A 24,702-nucleotide genomic window follows, 5' to 3' on the forward strand; every position below is an offset into this window, starting at 1 on the left:
GATGGATTATATGTTTGAGTTAAGGTTAGCTTATGGTGTATACCTACATAAAGTTGTGATTGAAAACTTTCCTGTTAACCTTAATCTCTGGGCTGCTACACAGCTCTATAGTATTGAAGTAATTAACTGCTTGTCTCTTAGTTTCCCTTTAAGTCTCTGTATATACATGGACAATTGCCAGCACTTGTTGTGATTGGGTCTACAGTAAGTATATGTTCTAACTCCATAACTTTAAAAATCCCTTTTTAGAAGATAAATCTCTCATCTCTATTAGTTTTCCATCTTTAATATCATTAAAATGGAGACAAATGCTGTGGCAATTATATTACACTTTAACCTCCACCTACCTTTACAGAGATAGATGTAAATATAAATTACGCTGCATTCCTGGGCCATAAGCCACTATGCTTGAGAGAAAGAGGTTGCAATCAGTGAAACTATCCTCCAAAAGTACGACCATGAAAATGTCAGTGTAGGGACCTGGCACGTGTACCACTTACCTGAGCCTCATTTTCCTCTCCAACAAAAGGAGACAATTGAATCTCCATTGCATCTCTCCCAGCATGGTTGCCAAGAACAAATTACACAATGTGAACAGTTCAGAGCTACTTGTATAAAAGACCCTTGTAGTCTTATTACACAGCCAACTGGAGACCAGTATAACAAGGAAACTGAACACACATCCCCTAAATTATACATAGGCAAAATGAGTCCAAAAATTTAACCATTTCTGTACCCTCTCTTTTGTTTCTTTGTATAGATGAAGTCCTAGTAAGTGATAGACTGAAGATGAAAATCCAATGGCCATACCTTCCCATATTTGGAGACAGGATGAAAAATCAAAATTAGCTTGACTTCTGTTAACTTCCTCTCTTCTCTATTTCCTTCTGCTTTGTTGATTCATTTTATTTCCAATGCTACAGATGAAATGAAATTCCCACAGGCCAGGCTTATTTCATCAGTTTATACAAACTATCTAAACCACATAGAAACCTTTTCTCTAAAATACTCTTTTGTTTGCAGTCGTGAAAATGCTTGGACAACCAAATGAGGGCCTATCATGTGTGGGGAAAGCTCTCTCAGTGCATGGTGAGGCCACAGGCAAACAAGAGACGGGAGAGTGACTCCTCCTGGGTCCGACACTCACTGCTGACTCTGACTCATTCTCCAAAGCCCATGTCCCTCGTCTGTAAACGATGGGTAGTACCAAACTATTTCAAGTGTCTTTCATTTCTAAGATTTTGCAATCATAGTTATTTAAAGAATAGTAGTTAAGAGTGTGGGTTCTTGAGCCCATTGCCTGGGCTGAAATCCCAGTTCTCCCACTTACCATCTGTATAACCTTGGGTGAATGACTTAACTTTATATTTCTCAACGATCTCATCTGAAAAAGAAATGTGCAAGTGATTGACTCTACCTCATAAGGTAATGTGAATATTAAATGGGACAATATGTATGTGATGACTAGGATGGTGCCTGGCACTTATCGGGCTCAATATGCATTTAATTACACTGCACGTAAAACAGCTCTTTTATTTCCTACTCATTAGGTGCCAGGCATGTGCTAATCTTTTCATTCTCATTTATTTTATTCTTCATAACAACTATTTGAAGTTGATCTTATTTTCTTGATAAGGAAAATAAGGTTCAGAGAGCTCAAAAGCCCCAAAATCACAAAACTAGTCAATTGCGGAGCAACATCCTCACCATAGATTTAGCTGGCACCAGACCATTGTCTTTAAAATTTGCATAGCCATAAGATATGAATTGTTGAAAATTGTAAGAAATGGCTAGATATAGCATATACTCTAATCTTTAGAATTACAGCACTATTTGAAGACAGTTCAGCGTGAACTCTTGAGTTTGTTGTCATTGTTACGTTCACTTGTTTTTTAGTGGCCCTTTTGGGCAAGCTTTGTATTCCTCATCGTCTGGTCATTTGTTTTTCTTTAGTTCCATTTCTCTAAAACAATCTGAATCCTATACCAAATAACCTGGTTCAGCATTTTCCCCAGGGCACATACAGGCGAAGGACGTGGTTTGCGTGTCCTTATAGTAACCAGGCAGTCCAGATGTCAGTAATTTCCAAGTTAAATTTTTATCTGCTGGCTGGGTAATTTCTTTACTGTTCCCTTTTCCTAACCTGGGGGAGGGAGAGAAACAGAAAAACAAAGTAATCCTGAGTCAGTGGAAGGGGAAAGAAGAAAAGGGACAGACTGGGACTAAACCAGGGGATGTCTGGAATGGGGATGGTAGGGAGGTGACACTAACACGTTGAAGTCCAGCATGTGACTCAGACACCTGAGGTCTGGTGAAGAAGTTGGCCATGGAATAGAAGGCAGTGACCCCAGAGGCACAAGGAAGAGAGCTGTCTGTGGAAGAGTTCCTGACGGATGAGCTGCTGTCAGTGAGTGCACGGACGATGAGCATTTTCTCAATGTGGCCCTTCTGAATTAGTCAGAGTTACAAAGACATATCAAGACCTTTGTGGCAAGGGCAGCACTTCAGATGTCCTCACGGAGCTTATCAGATGCTTAAGGACTTATAATTAATAAGCATACAATTAAGTTATATTTCCTCAGTATACATTGGCTAACAGATATGACAAGTCGGCTTGTCCTATCTTGATCACTTCATTCCCCTTCTCTTGGGGAATGAAGAAAAGAGGTACATTCATTGCTAACAAGAATCTTGTCTAGAGTCATAAAAGCAACAAGAAACAGGCTAATGGATCAGGCTTCATTCACAAAACCAAATATGAATTAGGCCAGCTAGGCTGGCCTAGACAAAATGGTTGAAGCAGACAAAGTATGACTTTGAAACCCCATGGTACACTTTCAGCTCCTTTTCTCCCTGGCCTGGCACACAAGGTACCCTCCAGACCTCTCTTCTCTCTTCTTGACACCTAGTTGCTCAGAAAATCCCTTTGAAGCATAAACTTGAGCGTGGTTATGCCTTCCTTTTTCCTCCAGAGGCGCTCTCATCTCAGCAGGGGATCCTGAGGAAGGCATCATTGGGGCTTAAAACGTGAGTGTCTAATGGTGGGTTTTCAGGGAGTAATGGAAGAGTTATCAGGGAGTGACAGGTTTTTCTGCCCCCCTTAGACTCAGCACAGGAGAAACAACTTATTTTGTTGTCTTTATTAGGCAGCCTGCATGCTAACTGCTCTCTGGGATAGGGGCTCCCTGTTGGAATCTCTTCAGCCTTCAATACTGGTTCCTAAAATGGGGACTTTTTAAATCTATTGTGAATCATAACAATCATATTCTCTCCCTCTTTCATTTATTTGTTTTTAATGGAAAGGCTGAGACAGAGATGTTGAGGAAAAAAAAATATCTTCACAGAACCCTGCAGCAGCAGTATCAGTATCGTTTCAAACTGGATAAATCACTCGGGTTACGAAACAACTCATCCTTGTTAGTAACCTTAGACTTGATCACTCCTGCCCACAAACCTTTAACCTCCCTTCACCCAGCTTCAGGGTAAAGCAAAATAATTCTGGATGAGGTGAAAAGTGGATCCTGTGAAGATTTATCTAAAGCATTGTCTCAGTTCTCTCAAAAGATAGATTACATCTCTGGCCAACTGCTTTCCACATTTCTTTCTCCCCACACCAGGATGTATATTTAAAATAACATTTATTTACAAAACTGTATCTTAGCAACAGTGGCACAGCACAAGAGTGTGTTATCTAAAGCAAACCAATTCTGGTCATAAACTACATAAGCAAAGCCGCCAAAAGTGATTGGTAGGGCTTTCCTGAGATACCGTGAGCCTGAGGTGTCACATGAGATTAAAGGCGTATTTTTCAGACTTGAGATGATTCATCATTCATGTTTAACTCATGGGATGGGCCACATGTTTATTCATAATTATTGAAGCATAAAATTTTAGAACTGAAAGGGATATTAGAAACCTAGTCCAGTTTTGTGATATTATAATGGGGTAAAAAAAAAGAAAAAGGAAGTATAATTTGCTATCTCAGAACAACAGATGTTTAAGTAGCAGAGCTGGTGTGAGAAATCAGGTTTCTTGACTTTAGTCCAGTTACTCTAGTAATTTTTGTATGAGAACACTGATCTATTCTTTATTCCACATGGACCCATTTAAATTCCCACGTAAAATGAATGCATTGTTCTCTGAATGCACTGTTTCAACATGTGTGAATATAGATTTGACAAAACTTTTATTTGTGTGCAAGAAATAGATTATATTTTCAATTTACGTAACTCACAACCTACTCATATTACCTTTGCAGAGATTGTGGAAACTGAAAATTACACATTAGACCGAAATCTAAGCGATTGCTTGTGATCAATGACGAAACCTATTTTTTGTTTATGTCCAAATTAAAGGAGGCTGATCTAGGTTAGCGAGGCAGTGCTAAAAGTGAGGCTTTTGGAGTCGAACAACATCAGTTTGAATCCCAGCTCTAGTTTCTAACCATTAACGCTTCCTTGGGGTAGTCGTCTGACATCTCTGGTGCCAGTACTTTCAACTAAAAAATTAAGATATATTTACATGTATGGGTCTATGGGATAATTAAATGAGATAATTTATGTAAAATGCTTTAACAGTTCCTAGCAAAAAGCTGTGTACACGTTAACTCTTTTCATTTGTAATGTTAAGTAAGCCATTGAGAGAACACCAAGGGTAAGTTCTAACCATATCTTTCTTCTTTTGGTCTGAGAGCACATATTCAAATTCCAAACATCAAGCTCTACTATGAAGGATACTCCAGTGGCTGTCTCACAAATTATGGCACCCACTAATACTTCATACTTTCTAATTTAGGTCACATCCTTGACCTGGTCAGCCTGTAACATTTCCGCTGTTTGTAATTACAAAGCTTTCATTTGAGTAGCATAAATATTTTTAAAGCATCTTACCCTTAATACTTAAAAGAAGGTGCAAATAAGAGTCAAGTAACTTTGACAACTACTCTGAAGAAACAGAACTCCTCGGTGAAGGAGGAAAAGCAGGAATCCAGGTCTCCTTTATTCCAGACTGCGGGTTTTACCAAAAACTGCACTTCCAAATCAAAACAAGTGCTTCCAATTTCCTTCTTTTCCTCACCCCAAACGATCTTGAAGAGTGTTATGCTTTTGGCTAGAATACTTCAACATTCCAAAATTTCAGTTTCCTTAAGGCATGAACAAAGACTATCTTAAAAATGTTACCCAGCATTTTTGCTTAAGATGATTTTCTGAACCTCATCCTAGACCTACTGAATGAGAATTTTCAGAGTTGGGCATTTTAACAAGCTTCAGTTCATTCTTATACACACTAAAGAGAAGCACCAGCCAGCAGGATAAAGTCCCATTGCTTAGTTTCAGATACAAGCCCCTCCCCATTTGGCTTCTGCCTACACCTTCATACTTATCTGAGCTGCAATTCTCACCATTGAACTTCAGCAAATTCAGTAGGTCAGTAGGTCTGACCTTACCTATGTTTACGTTCCTCAGGACTTTGCACTCATTCCTCTGTCTGGAAAATCTCTCATTCCCACCCCTCTCCACCTACTCATCAAACTGCAATTATTCCTGAAACTAGCTTAGGCTGCTCCTACTTTTCCCAGCCTTTCCACTATCCCTAGAAGCAAAATTGATTACATCTGCAACTTCTTCTTGGAGCGTGTGTATTTATCTGTTTGCACCTTATGCCCTCAGTTTTTAGATACAAGGGAATCAATAAATATTTGGAGAAAGAATAATAAGGTGCTGAAAGATATGATAGCCGTCACGATGGTGCTTTTGCAAATCACTTAGTTGCAATCACATACAGACTATTGACTACGGAGTGCCATCATTTCCAGATGATGCCATTGTTGCCAAAATACAAACATTATCTATTATATTCATGGTAATATGCAGCATTAGAAATATATTTTCTTTTTCTGAAACAGAGTTTCACTCTTGTCTCCCAGGCTGGAGTGCAATGGTGTGATCTCAGCTCACTGCTACCTCCATCTCCTGGATCAGGCGATTCTCCTGCCTCAGCCTCCCAAGTAGCTGGGATTGCAGGCATGCGCCACCACACCCGGCTAATTTTTGTATTTGTAGTAGAGATGAGATTTTGCCATGTTGGCCAGGCTAGTCTCAAACTCCTGACCTCAGGTGATCCGCCTGCCTCGGCCTCCCAAAGTGCTGGGATTATAGGTGTGAGCCGCCACGCCCAGCCTAAGAAATGTATTTTCAGAACAAATAAGAACCTTCCTTTTAGTCAATATCTGCTCCAATTGGCACAATATCAAAAGATTTTCTTTCTTCTTGTCTCTCTCTCTTTTTAAAAATATCTTTCTGGGTCAGTGCTGCCTCCAAGGATTGGAAACTTACTTCCAACATGAATAAGCAGTTTTTGTGGTTTTACTAACATTTAAACTGATGAGAAGATTTGAAAGTTCTACCTTTTATTACAGTCTTCATATTTCTTTTTTTTCTTCTGCTCTTAACAGACCAGATAATTGTTTGCTGATCAGTTTTATTTGAGTTTTCAATTCAGTTCCTCGGGAATTTCATATTGATTTTATAGTTGCTGCACTTTTAGGTGACTGTCTAGGAAATTCCACTGTAGATGAGCTGTAGGAAAGTGCTTTAGCAGAGACTGGTGCTGGAGCAAGAAAAGGAAGAGGCAACAGAACTAAAAAGAAGAGAAGAAAGGATTTGAACAGGGGTCAGATCATCACTGACGGGCATTATGGTTTCTGTGGCCTGGTTTGAGTGTCCCTCTTATTAAAAATGGAGCAGTACAGATCATTGCCCCCCAAAAAACAAGGAAGAGCAGGAGGAGGAGGCCAACATGACCCAGCAGAGAGAAGAATGGAACTGGACGAGGTAGATGAAGACTGAATGGGAGCGAGGATGGAGTGGAAACTTGTAAGGAGGCATCAGTCTTAGCCCTCCGCCACCTTGGTTTCAGCAGAGAAACATATGGTAATTTTGATACCAGGATACTAGAGGTAGGAAATGTTTTCAATAGGACAGCAAAAGAGGAAAGAGATTGATAGGTGTTCAGGAGGCTGTGGGGAATAGAGCTTTAAGTTTTGTTGTTGGGAAAGCCATTAACAGATAGATGCTTTCAGAAAAGCAAAGAACAGAGCAACTCACTACTTGCATTTTTAGAACAATATGAAGACCAGACAATATTCCATGACATTTCATTCAGATTTAAAAGCAGGCATATCAAGATGAAGAAACAACCCAGAGATTATGCTCTCCACGGCCACAGGGCCATCATCATCATATGCCATCTCGCTGGCATCAAAGACATGTATCCCAAGGTCTCCGGGTCCATCAATATGTTCCCCTTCACCTGGGGCCTCTCCCATGGGCTCTCAGTCAGGAAACCCATCAGCAGCTGGCAGGTAAGAAGGGTCTCCACATTGTGGAATTCCAGGAGGAATGTGGGCCTCTGCCTATCATGGCTGCCTTCCCAGGGGGACCTTGAAAAAAGAGCCAGGTGATGAGATTCCACACATCAAACCGGACTTGGAAGAAGTGAATGCTCTACAGGCAATGTAGTGCTCTATGCTGTCAGGTTTATAGAGAACTGCCACGTGACCTCTCTGGCCTTGTGCAGCCAGTACCTGGTGCTGCCCAGCACCTACGAGAAACTCAGCCCATCACACCCCAGGATGTCACCTTGCTTTTTGTTTGTTTGAGAAAAGTTTAACCCTTAAACTGCTCATAAATAAATAATTATAGCTTTAAAGAAATCAATCCTTTATTTTATTACCACATAATGGTTGCTAAAACGATTTATTACAAAGACATGTATGTTGACTACTATAAGCAGGTACATTAGATCCGAAGAAAATGACAATGAAAAATATAGAGCAGTGGTGCTAAATAAAATCAGATCCTCAGAAAACATCCTTGAGTTAGATGAGCATGAAAATGACCTTAGGTATTAACAACGACAGGTACTTTGGTACTTTTGTAAGAGTCGATTTTTCATAATATGATAGAGTTAAGACAGAATTAAATAAATATTATGATAGAAATGCAAACTAAGCTTCAGGAACACTGAGCAGAGAGCAATAATCCTGACTTGGGAATTTAGAGAGGACCACAAGAAGGAAGAAACATTTGAGTTGAGTGTTTAAATAAGGATATGAAAATATAAAAATATGGAAAAAAATGGCACATTGTTAAAGTTTAGGAATTTTATTTTGGAGGCCACATTTTGACAGTTGACATGGTCTGGCTCTGTGCCCCCACGCAAATCTCTTCTTGAATTGTAACCTGAATTGTAATCCCCATGTGTTGGGAGAGGGACCTCATGGGAGGTAACTGAACCATGGTGGCAGTTTCCCCATACTATTCTTGTGATAATGAGCACGTTCTCATGAGATCTGATGGTTTTATAAGGGGCTTCCCCCTTCACTCGGTTCTCATTCCTCTCCTTCCTGCTGCCATGTGAAGGACGTTTGCTTCTGCTTCCACCGTGATCGTAAGTTTTCTGAGGCCTCCCCAGCTCTCCTGAACTGTGAGTCAATTAAATCTTTTTTCTTTATAAATTATCCAGTCTCAGGCAGTCCTTTACGGTGGCATGAGAATGAACTAATACACCATAGTTTTATTTTGTTAAATGCTAGAGGTTAGTTTGTAGGATAACATCACCTTAGAATGACTTGCAATATTTGCACTGGAAATTGACTATTCTATTTATAACTTTCCACAAAGTAGCAGATTCCATGATGAGGGTACATTGATGAATATCACAAACTATGGATCTAAAAGTGATCAGTGTAGAAGATGCTATTTCTCCAGTTTCTTTAAAAACAAAGAAAAAAATCAGCATTTATCTTCTCCCAGGGAAAAAGATATTATTGACTAGACAGTTAATAAAAATAAATGTGCATGTCTTTTATCTTTTCACTGCTTTATTTTTTAATCAAGAAATAATCCTGAAGATTAGAATTGCTGCCATTGGGAACAAGGGTTTCCTGGACAGCCAGCAGCTTTTCCTCCACACAGCACAGACTCTGAAACCATCCATTCTCAGCACCATTGCCCTTTGCAGCTGTGCTCCTTCTCCCTGCTTAGCATGCCTGCTGCTTCCCACACAGTTAAATCAGCATGTCCCAGACTCTGCCTGCTCTAGCTAACACTGTTCCTCACCAGCCATCAGCTACTGTTGCTTCCGGTTGTTTTTTATTTTGTGCTCCCTTGGTATAATTAAACTCCATCAGTCGCTCAAGTATTTCTAGTATTTGTGGATTAGTGTTATTAGTTTTAGAAATGAGAATCTAGAGGAATTATTTGTAACCATAAACCAACAAACTTTAAGAAAAAAATGTAAAAGGAATTTAGAAAGCGTTTATCTCAATAGAATTAACTGAAGTCATCCTACTTAAGTGACTAGTTTGCAGTTTTAATAACACAGAGTAAAAAGGCATGGGTGATATTTATAAGTAAAATAATTTAATTTAAGATATATAAAATCTGTGATGATCTAAATAAAATTTAAGGTAGTGCTGCTAACAGTAAACCCAAAATAAATTTATGAAAGCACATTCAAAAGCACTCTACTATTTTTTTGAACTATAATAAGTCATTATTGGACATAGTTCTAACACCACCAGAGGGTACATCACTTCTAGCAAAGCCAAATGTCCTCTAATATGTTAACAGCAATCTGGGTACCATCCTGGCTAAAGATTTTGCATAAAATTCAAAATTCAATAACTACAACTTTTTCTTGAAAGCATCCTTTTCATTGATTCATTCATAATTCTCTGCCTGTTCATCATGATCTGAGATTGAAATAATTGTGCCCTAGAAAATATCCTGCAACTGACTAACAGATAAATTAGAAGCTATGACTTTCCTTTTCATTAATTTTTAAGGGAACTTTTTAAAAGATAGAGTTGAATAAACTTTTGTGCAACAGAATTTTTATATTTGAATTCTTATTATAAAATAAACTGGTACTAAAGAAATGGGGTATGCACAGTGTCTCATGCCTATAATATCAGTGACTCATGAGGCTGAGGCAAGAGGATCACTTGAAGCCAGGAGTTCAAGACCAGCCTTGGCAATATAGAGATACCTCATCTCTATAAATAAATACATAAATAAATAGCTAAGTATAGTGTCATGTGCCTATAATCCCAGCTACTCAGGAGGCTAAGGTAAAGGATCCCTTGAATCTAGGAGTTCAAGGCTGTAGTGAGCTATGATGGTGCCACTGCACTCCCATCTGGGCAACAAAGTAAGGCTCCATCTCTAAATTTAATAAATACATAAAAACTTTTCTTAGAAAGAAATGATTTCAGAGGTAAATAAAATTCCATTTGACAATAAGTTACAATCATTCCACATATGAAATTTAAATTTTATTTAAAAATATATAATTGAAAAAATACCAAATAAACATGGCAGGCTCTAAGGTTTACTTTAAAAAAAAAAAAACTATTCAGAGTATGAACTGCATGTACTGTGAGTGTTGGTTGAAGACTTAAAAGATACTGAAGAGGCAATGAACTGACACTTAAAAAAAAAATCCCTCAAGGATGAAAAGCTATAGACCCTTTAATATTTACTCTAAAAACAAAATGTTGTGAGTTGAAAAAAAAGGGCAAACTAATAACCTGCAAATAAAATAAGACCATCATTTGGTACAAGCTGGAACTGGAGGAGATAAATACTACCATCCCTACAGTTCTCTTTAATGTGAAAACAGTAGTAACATGAAAACATGTGCTTCACAGTTTGTAATCCTGTTGGTCAAGTACAGATTGTCCTGACTTAACAATTGTTCAACTTACGATTTTTCAACTTTATAATGGTGCAAAAGGGATGCACATTTAGTGGAAACTATACTATAGATACTTACACATTCATTCTGTATTTCATTTTCAGTACAGTATTCAATAAATTACATGAGATATTCAACACTTTATCATACAATAGCCTTTGTACTGGATGATTTCAACTACAAGCTAATGTAAATGTTGTGAGCACCTGTGAAGCAGGCTAGGTGAAGCTATGATGTTTGGTATGTTAGATTTATTAAACGCATTTTCATCAGGATATGGTGGCTCATGCCTATAATCCCAGCACTTTGGGAGGCCAAGGCAGGAGGATCTCTTGAGCCACCGAGGGGTTTGAGACCAGCCTGTGCAGCATGGTGAAACCCAGCCTCTATAACAATTAGCCAGCTGTGATGGCGCACACCTGTACTCACAGCTACTTGGGAGGCTAAGGCAGGAGGATCAATTAAGCAAGGAAGGTAGAGGTTGCAGTGAGGCGAGATCACACCATTGCACTCCAGCCTGACTCACAAGAGTGAGATCCTACCTCAAAAAATATATAAAAATAAAAATAAAATAAATGTATTTTCAACTTACGATATTTCCAACTTACTGGTTTATCAAAGGAGCATCTGTTTTAGATATATTTGGATAGCATTGATGGTATTGAAGCAGAGGGAGTTTTGGGGGTGCAAGGCAAGTCTCGAAAAAGTTACCTAAAGGATGCTGTATGTCCATTCTTTCTCTCTCTCTTTCTTTTTTGTTTTCAACCAGTGGGTTTTACCCAATGCTATGGGTCTTCAGATCAGTTAGATTTTCAGACATTTAGGAAGAGATCTTCCAGAAAAGGGATCTTCCAGTAGAGAGATATGGCTGTTTCTCAGTTAAACTCCCCAATTTAAGTCACATTACTATCAAAGAACGCATTTGACAGAAGTGGTCGTTTCCCTCTTATTTAATCAGCCACATTTCAAAATGAAGTTGGCACATTATGGCATTTAATATATGTTTTACCAATTATCATTTGTTAACTCCTATGTAATTATTAGTGATACAGCATGAGTTTAAGGAAAGTTTTCTTTTCTTAAAAAAATTATTCTTTCTAATTTTGCTCCTCTCAGATTGAATGCCTAGTTGTAATCATTGTGACATAATAAAATAAGCATTTTGAACGTTTTTAATCCCTAAAAAATTATATTTTAAGGGTTTCCTTGCTAATTCATTGTTAGAATAGTCTAGTGATTTTCAAATGTAATATTTCATCACTGTTTATTTCCTTTCTCCGCCAAATCTCTGTAACACTCTTTGTGCCTTTTGGGAAAAGCTTCTAAAATACTGTTCAGTTCTACACTAACGAACCCTTTCTCTTTTTTATACTTGTGGTTCCATAAACCTAGTTTATTGTATTGAAACCTTATTGACATGAGTTTTGATATTTGGTGATTTCCCTCTATCTTGCCTTCATATCTTGCATGGTATTTTAAATAAAGACTGACTTTTTGCAAAGTGATTTTTCTCTTTTGCTCTATCTTAAAAATCGTTATCGGCCGGGCGCTGTGGCTCAAGCCTGTAATCCCAGCACTTTGGGAGGCCGAGGCGGGTGGATGTCAAGAGATCGAGACCATCCTGGTCAACAAGGTGAAACCCCGTCTCTACTAATACAAAAAATTAGCTGGGCATGGTGGCGCGTGCCTGTAATCCCAGCTACTCAGGAGGCTGAGGCAGGAGAATTGCCTGAACCCAGGAGGAGGAGGAGGTTGCGGTGAGCCGAGATCGCGCCTTTGCACTCCAGCCTGGGTAACAAGAGCGAAACTCCGTCTCAAAAAAAAAAAAAAAAAAAAATCGTTATCAAGCAAGTCTTCAGTACCATATATAAAAAATATCATCTGGCATCAATATTCAGATTATTAAAATCTATTAGAAAATATTACCTGCTGAAATGAACAATCCATAAGAGCATGGAAATCCCATCAGAAATTTCTGCTTTGTTTACATATATAGAGTGCTTCGAATAATATTTGGCGCCTAAGAGATGCTCAGTAAATACTGGGTAAATAAATCATATGCATCCTTTGTAAAAATAATATGGTCAATTTTTTCCCTACACAGTTGAAATTTTTTTGTATATTTTATGTACTGTGACCATGAATGCTAATCAATGTGAGTTTATTAAGTAGCTTGAATTAGAAGGGAAGCAATAAAGTAAGTAATAACCACAAATAGAATAGTGAAGAAGAAAGTTTAAAATTTTAAATTCTGAATTTTTTTTTTTTTTGAGACAGAGTCTCACTCTGTCACCAGGCGCCAGGCTGGAGTGCAGTGGCGCGATCTCCGCTCACCGCAACCTCTGCCTCCCGGCTTCAAGCAATTCTCCTGCCTCAGCCTCCCGAGTAGCTGGAACTACAGGCACGCGCCACAATGCCCAGCTAATTTTTTGTATTTTTTAGTTGAGATGGGGTTTCACCATGTTGGCCTGGATGGCCTCGATCTCTTGATCTCGTGATCCGCCCGCCTCGGCCTCCCAAAGTGCTGGGGTTACAGGCGTGAGCCACAGTGCCCGGCCCTTTTTTTTTTTTTTTTTAATTGAGGCAGTGTCTCACTTTGTCGTCCAGGCTGGAGGGCAGTGGTGTGATTACAGCTCACTGCAGCTTCTACCTCCTGGACTCAAGCAATCCTCCCACTTCAGCCTCCCAAGCAGCTGGGACCACAGGCACATGCCACCATCCCCAACTTTTTGTTGGTGTTGTATTTTCTGTAATGGTGGAGTTTTGTCACGTTGCCCAGGCTCGTCTCAAATTCCTGGGCTCAAGCAATCCACCCGCCTCAGCTTCCCAAAGTGCTGGGATTACAGGTATGAAGCCACCGCGCCGGGTCAAGTTCTGGATTTTTTTTTTTTTTTTACCAGCCTTTTAATTCTTCAAAATGATTAAACAAATTGTTCAAAATTAAAAACTATGTTCTTTTCAAAAGTGCGATATAAAGGTGAAAGCTGTAACAAACTGAACACCACCTTTCCTCCCTTACTCAAAACAAAAAGGTGAGGGTAGAAAGCGCAGATGTGTCTAACTTAGGAGGGATTCTTGAATTAGCAAAGAGACTTTTCAGTAGGCAATATATGTGAAGTGAACAGCGAAGGATGTGTAGATATATAAAAGGATGACTAAAAACCCAGGAAGGAAGTTTACTTGACTTCACTTACCTGGACTATTTGTTGTTGCTATTCCTATACTGTATTTAAAGCTTCGTAGACCACTACACTGAACTCTAAAGGAACCTATGCAATTTGGAAGACTATTCACTAAAATGCACAAAAACTGCCCATAATATTTATTTTTCACAGCATTAAAAAAAAAAATCTAGAATGTTCATGATATGCCAGTATCGAGTAGGCCAATATAAAATAGCCATTTTTGCATATCAGCTATTTCATATGATTCAACCTAATGTATAATGAAAAGATTCAGTAAATGTTTGTACAGAGAGATCAGGACTTAAATCTTTTCAACCAATAAAATAAAGTGTTTAAAACTTTGGAGAACCTTTGTCGTGTCAATGTTTAAAGTAAATATCTCCAACTCTGCTTTCCTACCAAAAAAATAAAGTAAGAAATGCTTAAAGAAAAAAGGCATCTGTCTTTCTTCCCTTTGATCATGACTGTACTGTATCTTAAAATCTACTTCTAAGGACTATTGTTTTATGCATTATTCTAATTAATATTTTCATATAGTTCTTTCTGTGTTCCATGAGTTTCTCTTTTAAGTCCTATTTTCTAAACTTGCCTTATGAAACCAATTTCTACTGATTACAATGACTCAACAAGGAGATTCATAGGTTGATTGCTGATGTGGAAATACTCAGGCAAATCATTACTATGCTCTGAAGAACTAATAGGTAAAACCTCATTCTATTTTATTTTTGCAGTTGTTTGGAAGTTCAAGATTGTCAATTCAAAGATAAATGTTGTCTGATACATTTATATAATTGATTTTCTATGTTGGACACACTTTCTGTGAAGGTTTTAAACTACTTTTATTCATTTTCAAATAAATGAAATTATTATATGGGCCTACCCCATACTGGTATATCATGAACATTATAGATTTTTTTAAAAGAATATTGTGAAAAATAAATATTATGGGCAGTTTATTTGCATACAATGTAATTTGTAGTGGTTTGTCTGTTTGGGTCTATGAGCTTCTAAAGCATTAATCTAGACAGCATCCCAACATCAGGACTCTGTCTAATGTGTTTCATGTGTGTACTACAAATCCTTCACTGTTATCAGAGGGTAGCTCTTAAACTGGAAGTTCTTAGATGACAAATCCTATGACATTTATGTATGTATATGGTGCTACTAAAAATCAGCATTCAATTATAAGCCTATAAAATAGAATAGAAATGGATATGAATTTTAAGATATCCTGTTTAGCAGTTGAAAACATCATGAAGATAAAAATAGTTTTCGCAAATTAAAGATGTTCTTGGCTACTCTGGCCATCACTTGTAAACCAACCCTTTTATCTCCATCTTTTGACTTATTTTGTCCTTATCTCGTTTCATCATCTAATATTTAAATATTTTATTTTTTTGTCTTGTTTATTTCTCCCTTTTGCCACTACAATATAAATTCGATGAGTTATTTTTCATGTATTTATCCCGCCACCTAAAGTAGTGTTAATACAGAGTGGCTGGGCTCCTGGCTAAACCCCACTCTTTAGCCTGGAAACGTGGCCCTTAAGTGAAAACAGCTGACATTGTTTTTCTACTCAAATGCTGCTTTTTTGGCCTGCCACACCCCTATCCTGTGCTCATAAAAAGACTTCTGCTGGCAGAACAACACAAGTGGCTGATGGAAGTGATTGGGGATGCAAGCTGCTTAGTGTCAGAGATACAAACCGGTGAACATTGGGGTTACAAGCAGCCGAGCATCGGTGACCACTACGCATAGACATGGCTAACTTCAGATGGTGCAGCTTTAGGGAAAGATTACCTTTCTCCCCACAGAAGCCCCTTTCCAACTCCCCATTCTGCTGAAAGCCACATCCATTGCCTAGTAAAATCCTTCACATACACCATCCTTCAATCCATTTGTATGACCTGATTATTTTGGATGCCAGACAAGAACCCAGGTGTCTAGCGGGTAGAGGCTTGGATGCTGCTAGGGGCCAACGTAGACCTTGCTTTCACCAAAAAGAGTGACTGGCCACTTTCAGCATTCGTTTCTTCTGGTTCCTGCACTCTCTTGCTTGCACATTCCCTCTCGTGAAGTGTGGCCAGTGGCAGGCTGAGTGAAATGAGCTACTCCAGTTCCTGCCCATGAAGGGGGTCAAGGGAACAATCCTGTTTCATCTATCCTGTGCCCATAAAAAAAAACTTCAGCTGTCAGAACAACACAAGTGGCTGATGCATGCAGTCAGGGATGCAAGCTGAAGTCTTTATGGGCACAGGATCAGGGCATGGTAGGCCAAAAAAGCAACATTTGGGCAGAAGAGCAGGATCAGCTGTTTTCACTTAGGGCTGCAGTTCCAGGCTTAAGGGTGGGATTTAGCCAGGAGCCCAGCAGTTCTGTACCAGTATGGCACATAAAGGTACTCATTACATATTTGTTGACTAGCTGAAAGGATGATTGCCGAACTGGATGTTAAAAGCTATGTGGTCTTTTATGAGCGTTGGAAGCCTGCTGAGACTGATTAAACCTATTTATTCATTTGTTCAACAAGAATTTACTAAGCGTGCATTTTGTCCAAGGCACTGCATTAGCTTAGATATGCAATGTTGAAGGAGATATGGCCCTGTCCTCTGTAGACAGGTTTTCAAATGACCCTAAAAATAAGAGTCACTTTAGTCTTTCATAATCATAATCTCACTCCTGGGACTTTTGTGTGTAGGTGGCATGTCTGTCACTTGCCCAGGTCTGAGGCATAGGTCTTTCAATCCGTGCAACTGGTAAGGAAATATTTTGACACCATGCCTCACATATGGCATGACATGCTAAATGTTACCCATATACAATGTAGCTATCTCTTTCTGGAAGATGAATTAAAATGTAAACAATATCTTTGCCACTTGGGAAAACAAAAATTATCTGAAAATAGAATCAGGAGGACATGAATTCAAACTGGCCTTGAACTAGTACATTTAGTTCTAAGACATTTCCAAAAACATAAGGACAATTGGTTGTGGTGACCTAATCGGGTCACTGTGGTTTCATTTAGAAGGTCCAAGGTTTTTGAATCAAATGAAGAAAACACACACAATGAGAATCAGAATGGAGTTCAATAGCTCTAGCCCTGGAGTCAAGAGACTTAAATTCAAATGAATTCAAATATGTACTAAACTATGTAACTTTCACATGTGATTCTTGGTTACTACTTCTGTAAAATAGCTATAATGACCTGTGCACATAACATTTGTTTCTTTTGAAAACTAAGATAATATTCATAAAAACATTTGTTAAACTATAAAATCTAGGCAAAATCAGCACATGAGTGGCCTGTGCTATGATGAACCTCTTTATGCTCAGGGGATATTAAAAGGTATTTTCTTTTTCTCGCTAGTGCAAATTCACAAAATTCCAGAATTACCCTCCTTATACAAGCAAAACAATTTCTATTCTTCTCTACCCAATTAACACTTCAAATTTATCACTGGGCTTTCTTTCTTTCTATTATAGGACTGTGGTACATAAAACAAGCTTTCCAAGCCCTCTTTGGCTTTCTTTAAAACAAACAAGCAAACAACAAGACTTCCATGTCAGTGGTTCATGCAATCAACCAAATGTGTTTGTTGAAGTAAAGAAATTGCTAGAGACAATCCTTCTGTAAATCTTTTACCTCGCTTTGAAAAACCATGCTCAGAATAAACAGTTGGAAATCATAAGGATTATTAGCTCTTTGTGCTAAGAAATTTCAAGTGAAATTAGGCTACTTAAGTCGTTATTAGCATTATAATTTTGGATAATTGTTCCTCAAATTTATCTTTGTTTTATGTCTCCATAGATAGACACCTTTGCACATTTAGATTTGTTTCTAAGCACCCAGGTGAAAGATTCTCAATTTTTTAAAAATGTACTATGTTAAAATAATACAGTAAATATTTTTGTAACATGTATGTTATATATGACTTATACATTATATGTGTATAACTTAATATAACATAATTATACTTCTAATAATATATTAGAAGTTGATATGGATTGGCTCCATGTTGCCACCCAAATCTCATCTAGAATTGTAATCTCCATAATCCCGAGGAGTCAAGGAAGGGGCCTGGTGCCAGGTGATTGGATAATGAGGGTGGTTTTCTCCATGCTCTTCTTGTGATAGAGTGAGTTATCATGAGATCTGATGGTTTTATAAGTGTTTGACAGTTCCTCTTTCACACACTCTCTCTTGCCTGCCACCACGTAAGACATGCCTGTTTCCCCTTTCGCCATGATTGTGAGTTTCCTGAGGACTCCTCAGCCATGCAGAACTGTGAGTCAATTCTTTTATTTTATAAATTACCCCGTCTCAGGCAGTTCTTTATAGCAGTGTGAAAATGGACAAATAGAGAACTATAATATGTAAGTATATCTTATATATAAGTATAACAATTATTGTACTCTGGTTTTGCAAAGTATAAGTGATGGCAGCTGTGGCCCCTGTGGAGTGGCCACTGTGAAGCTCCTGGCTGTGGTTGGGGAGGTGGTAGGGCTGCATACTCCATGGAGCTGGCTGGAGCTGGGAACATGTGGGAGCCGGGAACAGGCAGGAGTCCTGCCTTTTTTTGAGTTAGAGGGGCAGGAGTCTCACCCACCCAGGCTGTGGACCCTGGCATCCCTGTGCTCTTGAGGGCTCAGAAAATCCTCTTTCCCCCTCAGGTTCAGAAGTGCCTGCTCCTGCTGCCTGGCCTTTCCCTGCTTCTGGCACCCACTCTGATGTCTGAGCAAAGTTGTAGCTGAGCCCAGGTGCTGTCAACCCGACCAAGTGTTCACATGCTGAGGGTGGCACTGGCATGCCAGCTCCCTACTGCCTCAACACCCTCTAGACTTTGGGCACCAATGAGCATGGGAGGAAGGCCAAGGGGGCTCTGAGGGTGGCTGGGTGTGGGCCTTCAGGTGCCCCTCAGCATGGACAGCTGAAGCTCCTGAGACTACATGTTGATAGTAGCAGGAGGCAGACACGTTTCTGGGCATAAAGTAGTGGGTCCTTGGTGAAACCCTTCCTTTCATCCAGGGACAGCCTGAAGCATGGGGTCTGAGCTGTCAGTTCTGGTGGAGTCCAATGCCCAGAGTGAGAAGTTATGGTGCTTTTTACAGGCCCGCCCATGGCTTCCCATGGACCAATCAGCATGTACTTCCTCCCTTTTGAAGCCCATAAAAACCCCAGCCTCAGTCAGACTCACAGAGATGTTGGGACAACCTCCCTGCTACCCATTCCAGGTCTTCTCTCCACTGAGGGCTGCACTTGTTGAGACAACCTGACTGCAGAAAGGAACTACCCTCTTCGGGTCTCCTGAGAGCTGTATTGTTGCTCAATAAAGCACCTCTTCACCTTGCTCACCCTCCAGTTGTCCACATAGCTCATTCTTCTTGAAAGTGGGACAAGAACTTAGGACCTGCTGAATGGGGCAACTAAAATAGCTGTACTACAAACAGGGTTGAAACACAACCCCCTTGTCACCACATTACAGGTAACTAGAAGGAGAAAAGAGCTATGGCCCTTCCAGGAGCCAAGACCTAGGGGCTCCCCAAGCCAGGGTTTTGGGGCTTTGCAGTTTCTGGTGTCTCCAAGCTTCTGGGTGCCATCATGTTCCCCTTGTCCATACATGAGTACCCACAGTGGAAGCTGCTTGCAGTGCATCAGATCCAGCTGCTGGCTTGCACAAAGCCAGTGCCTGGGGTTGCCTGTCCAGCCATAGCAGCTGGCAGATCTGGCTGCGTGCAGCAGCTGGACCCTGCTCTTGCTCACTCACACATCCCTCATTGCTGTCTGCCTGGCTCACCCCTGGCAGGCATGGGATCCAGATCAGTAGCCAAAGCCAAACACAGCCTACCAGGCCAAGTGAGCAGAACCAGCCCAGCAGGCCTGAGCAAAACCTGGACAACGATACCACTGATCACAGAGGCTTCTGGCTGGAAAAGCAACACCCCAAGGATCCTGTGACATAAGGTGGATATACATCTGAAGGAAAGAGAAAATTAAAACAATTGTTTTTAAGTAAGATAAAGATAATTAACACAGAGACTTGAAACTGTCTTCAGATTCATAGAATTCTCAAAATGTTGTTGGTAGAATTTTTTAGATTGTTTGATAATCCAGACAAGTAATAATGTCACTAAGTGGCAAAAGATAATTGAATTAATATTAGCTCACCGCTTAATTACCTCTTGAGAAGAAGATGAATCAAGCGTAGAACATCTTACTCATTGCAATGTAAGGTTAGGGAGTGGTATTTACTGTTCTTCCTGGTTTACAGTAAAGTGACTCAATTTGTTAGTATAAACCTCAATTTTTAAGAATATATTCAAGATTTACTTATAAAAACTGTTTTCTAACTCTCCTCTCATCTTTCTTGACATATCAGCAGCTTCGACCATGTTAACAACTCAATTTCCCTAATGTCTCTGTAACAGAGGCTTCTCTTATGACCCTGCTCACACCCCTGAACCCCAGGAAAAAAAATGACAAAGAGTCTCATCTCTCATCCTGACTTATTTAATTAATTTGAGAGACTTATAGAGCACAAACCACACTAAGGATTTCTAAGCACTTTACAAAAATTAACTCATGTCATAGTCATAGTAGGTCAAAATCCAGGACATGAGGACAGTAAATAAATATAACTGTTCAAGGCTGCAGAACTAGTAAATGGCAAAGCTGAATTTGAACCCCTGTTCTCTGGCTCCGGAGCCTGTGTGTTCAAAAGTGATAACATGCTACCTCTCCAATCTATGATAAGTTTGTTACTTGTTCTTCATAAAGCACTTGAATCCTTCTGCTTTTCTCCATCTCCCCTACCATCAGGCTAATCCAAGCCATGAACATGTTTCACATGATATTTTCACACCCTCTCCTCCTCTCTCTAGTCTATCACTCATTACCAGTTATTTCTTAAAAACACAAATCTGTTTATATTGTTCACTAGAGTAGAAACTCTCAATAGCTTTCCATTAATATAAAAATCAACTTCCTTTACACTGCCTACTTTGCACCTCCTTTTCCAGCCCTCCACTCCCAGTTACTCTATTCCAGATACACTTGACTGCTTCGAATTCCTCAAATGTCCAGGCTCCTTTCCACTTCAGAGCCCTCTCCATGTATCATTCCATTAGGCCAAGGTTTCTTGACCTCAGCATTATTGATACTTTAGCCTGGGTAGTTCCTTTGTGTGGATGGCTACTCTGTGCACGGTAAGACATTTACCAGCAACCGCGGCCTCCACTCAACTAAATGCCAGTAGCAACCCCAGTTTTGTTTTGTTTTTTTTTTTTTTTGAGACGGAGTTTCGCTCTTGTTACCCAGGCTGGAGTGCAATGGCTTGATCTCGGCTCACCACAACCTCCGCCTCCTGGGATCAAGCAATTCTCCTGCCTCAGCCTCCTGAGTAGCTGGGATTACAGGCATGTGCCACCGTGCCCAGCTAATTTTTTGTATTTTTAGTAGAGACGGGGTTTCACCATGTTGACCAGGATGGTCTCGATCTCTTGACCTCGTGATCCACCCGCCTCGGCCTCCCAAAGTGCTGGGATTACAGGCATGAGCCACCACGCCCGGCCCGCAACCCCAGTTTTAACAACCAAAAATGCCCCCAGACATTACCAAATGCCCCCATAGGGGAATGAGAAGATTACTTCTATTCAGAACCATGGTCTAGATTGAACTGTTCTAGGTCCTTCTTTTGGTTTATTCTTATTTTATTCTTATTCACCAAGAATAAGAGAAAGTAAGGAAGCAAAATTGGGCAGAAAAAAACACTGAACTGTAAGAATACAGCTCACTGAAACATTCACCACAGACCACCTCTTGGGCCACTCTTATCCACTTATTAATATAAGTTCTGGTGGGCCTCTTTTCCTGGAGTAAATTCATAAGAGTGATAAACTATAGTCCCTACTGCTATAGCAAGTCTCAGGATTGCATCTGATATTCATTGTCTCCCTCCTCTACAATTTATTTGAGATTCCCTCTTTCCAAGCGATCTTATGGCGAGGAGTCTGTTGTGACATATATACTCATCATCCTTGTGGGATCTGTGTCCTTCTCAGGCTGTGACTGTTGCACTGCCTACCAGAATTGGGTGAAGGAGTAGCAAGAGGATCTGAAATGAGTTGCCTCAATGCCAATCATATTCCTCTCTTGCTTCCCCTGTGGAGAAGTAGCAAAGTGTTCATAGCAACTCCAAATGAAGCAGCATTCTCAGCACTGGGAGAACCAGGGCTTCCACCCTGAAAGAGTAACTGGATAGCACACTACAATATCCACTACACTAGCTCAGGTCTCTGTAGTATTTGCTCTCATGACATTTATTTCATTTGTAATGAAATATTTGCATATATTTGGTAAGTGATACCTCTCCTCTACTACCATAAATTCCTTCCTCTGGTATGAAAGCAAAATGACAAAGATTGTGTTAACAGAGATAAGAGAGTTATCCAACAAGAGACAGTTCACATTAGAAAGAATGTTTTTTTCTTTTACATGTTTCCTCCTGAGAGATGAAGGACCTGTGAGCATCCACCTACTCTTCCCAAAGATCAACTAGAGGGGAAAAGTATGGAAATCATTGACTACAGTCCAAGATCCTGAGGGAGAGCAGAGAGCTTAAAGAACCAGGAAGAAGATTAAGTAAATTATCAAGGAAAGACTCCTCAATACACACCTGAAGTGGATTTTGTGACGTCTAATAAACTATTAGGAAAATAAAATACAACTCTGCACCATTCTCTGAGTTCCAAATGAAGGAAATGTTCTATTGGCATAATTTTATGGTAATGGTTTATTCTCTGGCCTTTACAGATTTTTAATGTTTGTCTTTTCTACCAGGGTGTGTGCCCCCTGAGGACAGTGATTGTGTCACTTTGATGAAAGAAAGGAGTTACCTCTGATCTTAATTTATTTAAGCAGAAGCTCACTCCCTCTCTAGGACAAGCCTGATTAGGGCTTTAGAGACGGTCACCAAACATGTCATTCAAAAATATGACAAAAAATTTAACATGTGAAGTTTTGTAGATCAGAGAAATAGTGAGATACCTAATAAAGTAACATTGTTTTTTCTTCTTTCATGGGGGTTATCATGACTAGGGTAAAGCTCCTCAAATTTATGACAAAAATAGAGAGGCATTAATTTTACTTTAAACTATACAGTTGAAGTTACATGGGATGGACTGATTTTTTAAAGTTATATCAGATAAATACATAGATGTATAGAGACAAAGAGATAGATAGACAGAGATAGATAGAGATATATATGTATATCTATCTATCTTTATCTATCTATGAGGAGCACTTTCACCAGTGAGAATGAGTTCACCTCAAACGCTGTGCTGCCTATTTATATCTATCAATCTCTCTCTCTCCCTATCTATCTATCTATCTATTTATCTATCTATCTTTCTATCTATATCTGATACTGTTTGGCTGTGTCCTCACCCAAATGTCATCTTGAATTTCCACATGTTGTGGGAGAGACCTGGCAAGACGTAATTGAATCGGGGGCAGGTCTTTCCCATGCTGTTCTGGTGATAGTGAATAAGCCTCATGAGATCTGATGGCTTTATAAGGCAGAGTTTCCCTGCGAGGCTCTCTCTCTCTCTCTCTCTCTCTCTCTCTGCCTGCTCCCATCCACGTAAGATGTGACTTGCTCCTCCTTGCCTTCTGCTACAATTGCGAGGCCTCCCCAGCCCTGTGGAACTGTAAGTCCATTAAACCTCTTTCTTTTGTAAATTGCCTGGTGTCAGGTATATCTTTATCAGCAGCATGAAAATGTTCTAATATAATATTCTTTGTCATCTTTCTCTCAATTATCAATCTTCACTTGTCAGTGTAGGCAATAGCCTCATATGGTCCATTTTGCTAGCTTTCAGATTTTTCTGTTTTCTATCATGTTATCTTCAGGGTGACATCTATTATTTGCCACTATTTCTATCATGCAAAGGGATTACAGATATGCACACTAGGATCACATGTTGCAGGTATACCATAGGGTTTATTGGGCCAAAACTTACAAGCAGGGAAGGAGCAGAGTGCATGCAATCCCCTAAACATTTTTTGTTCCATAGCATAGACTGGGATTAGATATGTTGTATCCAACATGGACAAGGTGCAAGCAGAGAGGAGCTTGCCCTTACCAGCAGGCTTGACAGAAAGCTGAACACACCATGGGAGCACTTTCACCAGTGAGAATGAGTCCACCTCAGACACTGTGCTGCCTATTTATAGATTACCTAGGTGGGACTTGGGAACATCTGGTTTCTCAAAGCAACAAGAAAGATATCAAGGAATGTTTAGAAATAGCACAAAGCAATATGCATACCAATGGCCAAGGTCTGCCCACCAAAAGCTCTGGGAACAACCTTGCCTGCCAGGGATGATGACATCATCCTAAGCCTCGTCTCTTTGCAGATGGCAGCTGAGCCAGGTCTTGGCTAACCTACCAAAAGAGGAAAGGAAATATGCTTCCAAGTCTATCCAGATTTGTCTCTCATCAACTCCTCCTGACCTTAACTATCTTTCCAGAATGTCTTTCCCTACCACCGTCGACCATATTTCTGTGCCAATGACTACTTGATGCCTATTTCCTCTTTATTGTCTTGTATGTTTCATCAGTCTTAGACTTCTTTCTTTTCCTCCTCCTCTTTTTTTGCCATCCTTTATTCAATTTATTATTATAACTCAAAACATTTTCCATTTTGGACATGACGATTGTGCTACAACTCTAAAATACTTGTCACATACTGGGAGTCC

The 24,702-nt window shown here is 39.6% G+C and overlaps 1 pseudogene; it reads left to right on the plus strand.

Annotated features, from left to right (window-relative positions):
• LOC105707900 (small ribosomal subunit protein uS5m-like) overlaps positions 1-7,520 on the plus strand; it is a 54,695-nt pseudogene extending 47,175 nt beyond the window's left edge.
• The last annotated feature ends 17,182 nt before the right edge of the window (positions 7,521-24,702 follow it).

This window comes from Aotus nancymaae, unplaced genomic scaffold, assembly GCF_030222135.1.
Source record: "Aotus nancymaae isolate 86718 unplaced genomic scaffold, 86718_ANA_hifiasm-v0.15.2.pri h1tg000033l, whole genome shotgun sequence".
NCBI classification, from domain to species: Eukaryota; Metazoa; Chordata; class Mammalia; order Primates; family Aotidae; genus Aotus; species Aotus nancymaae.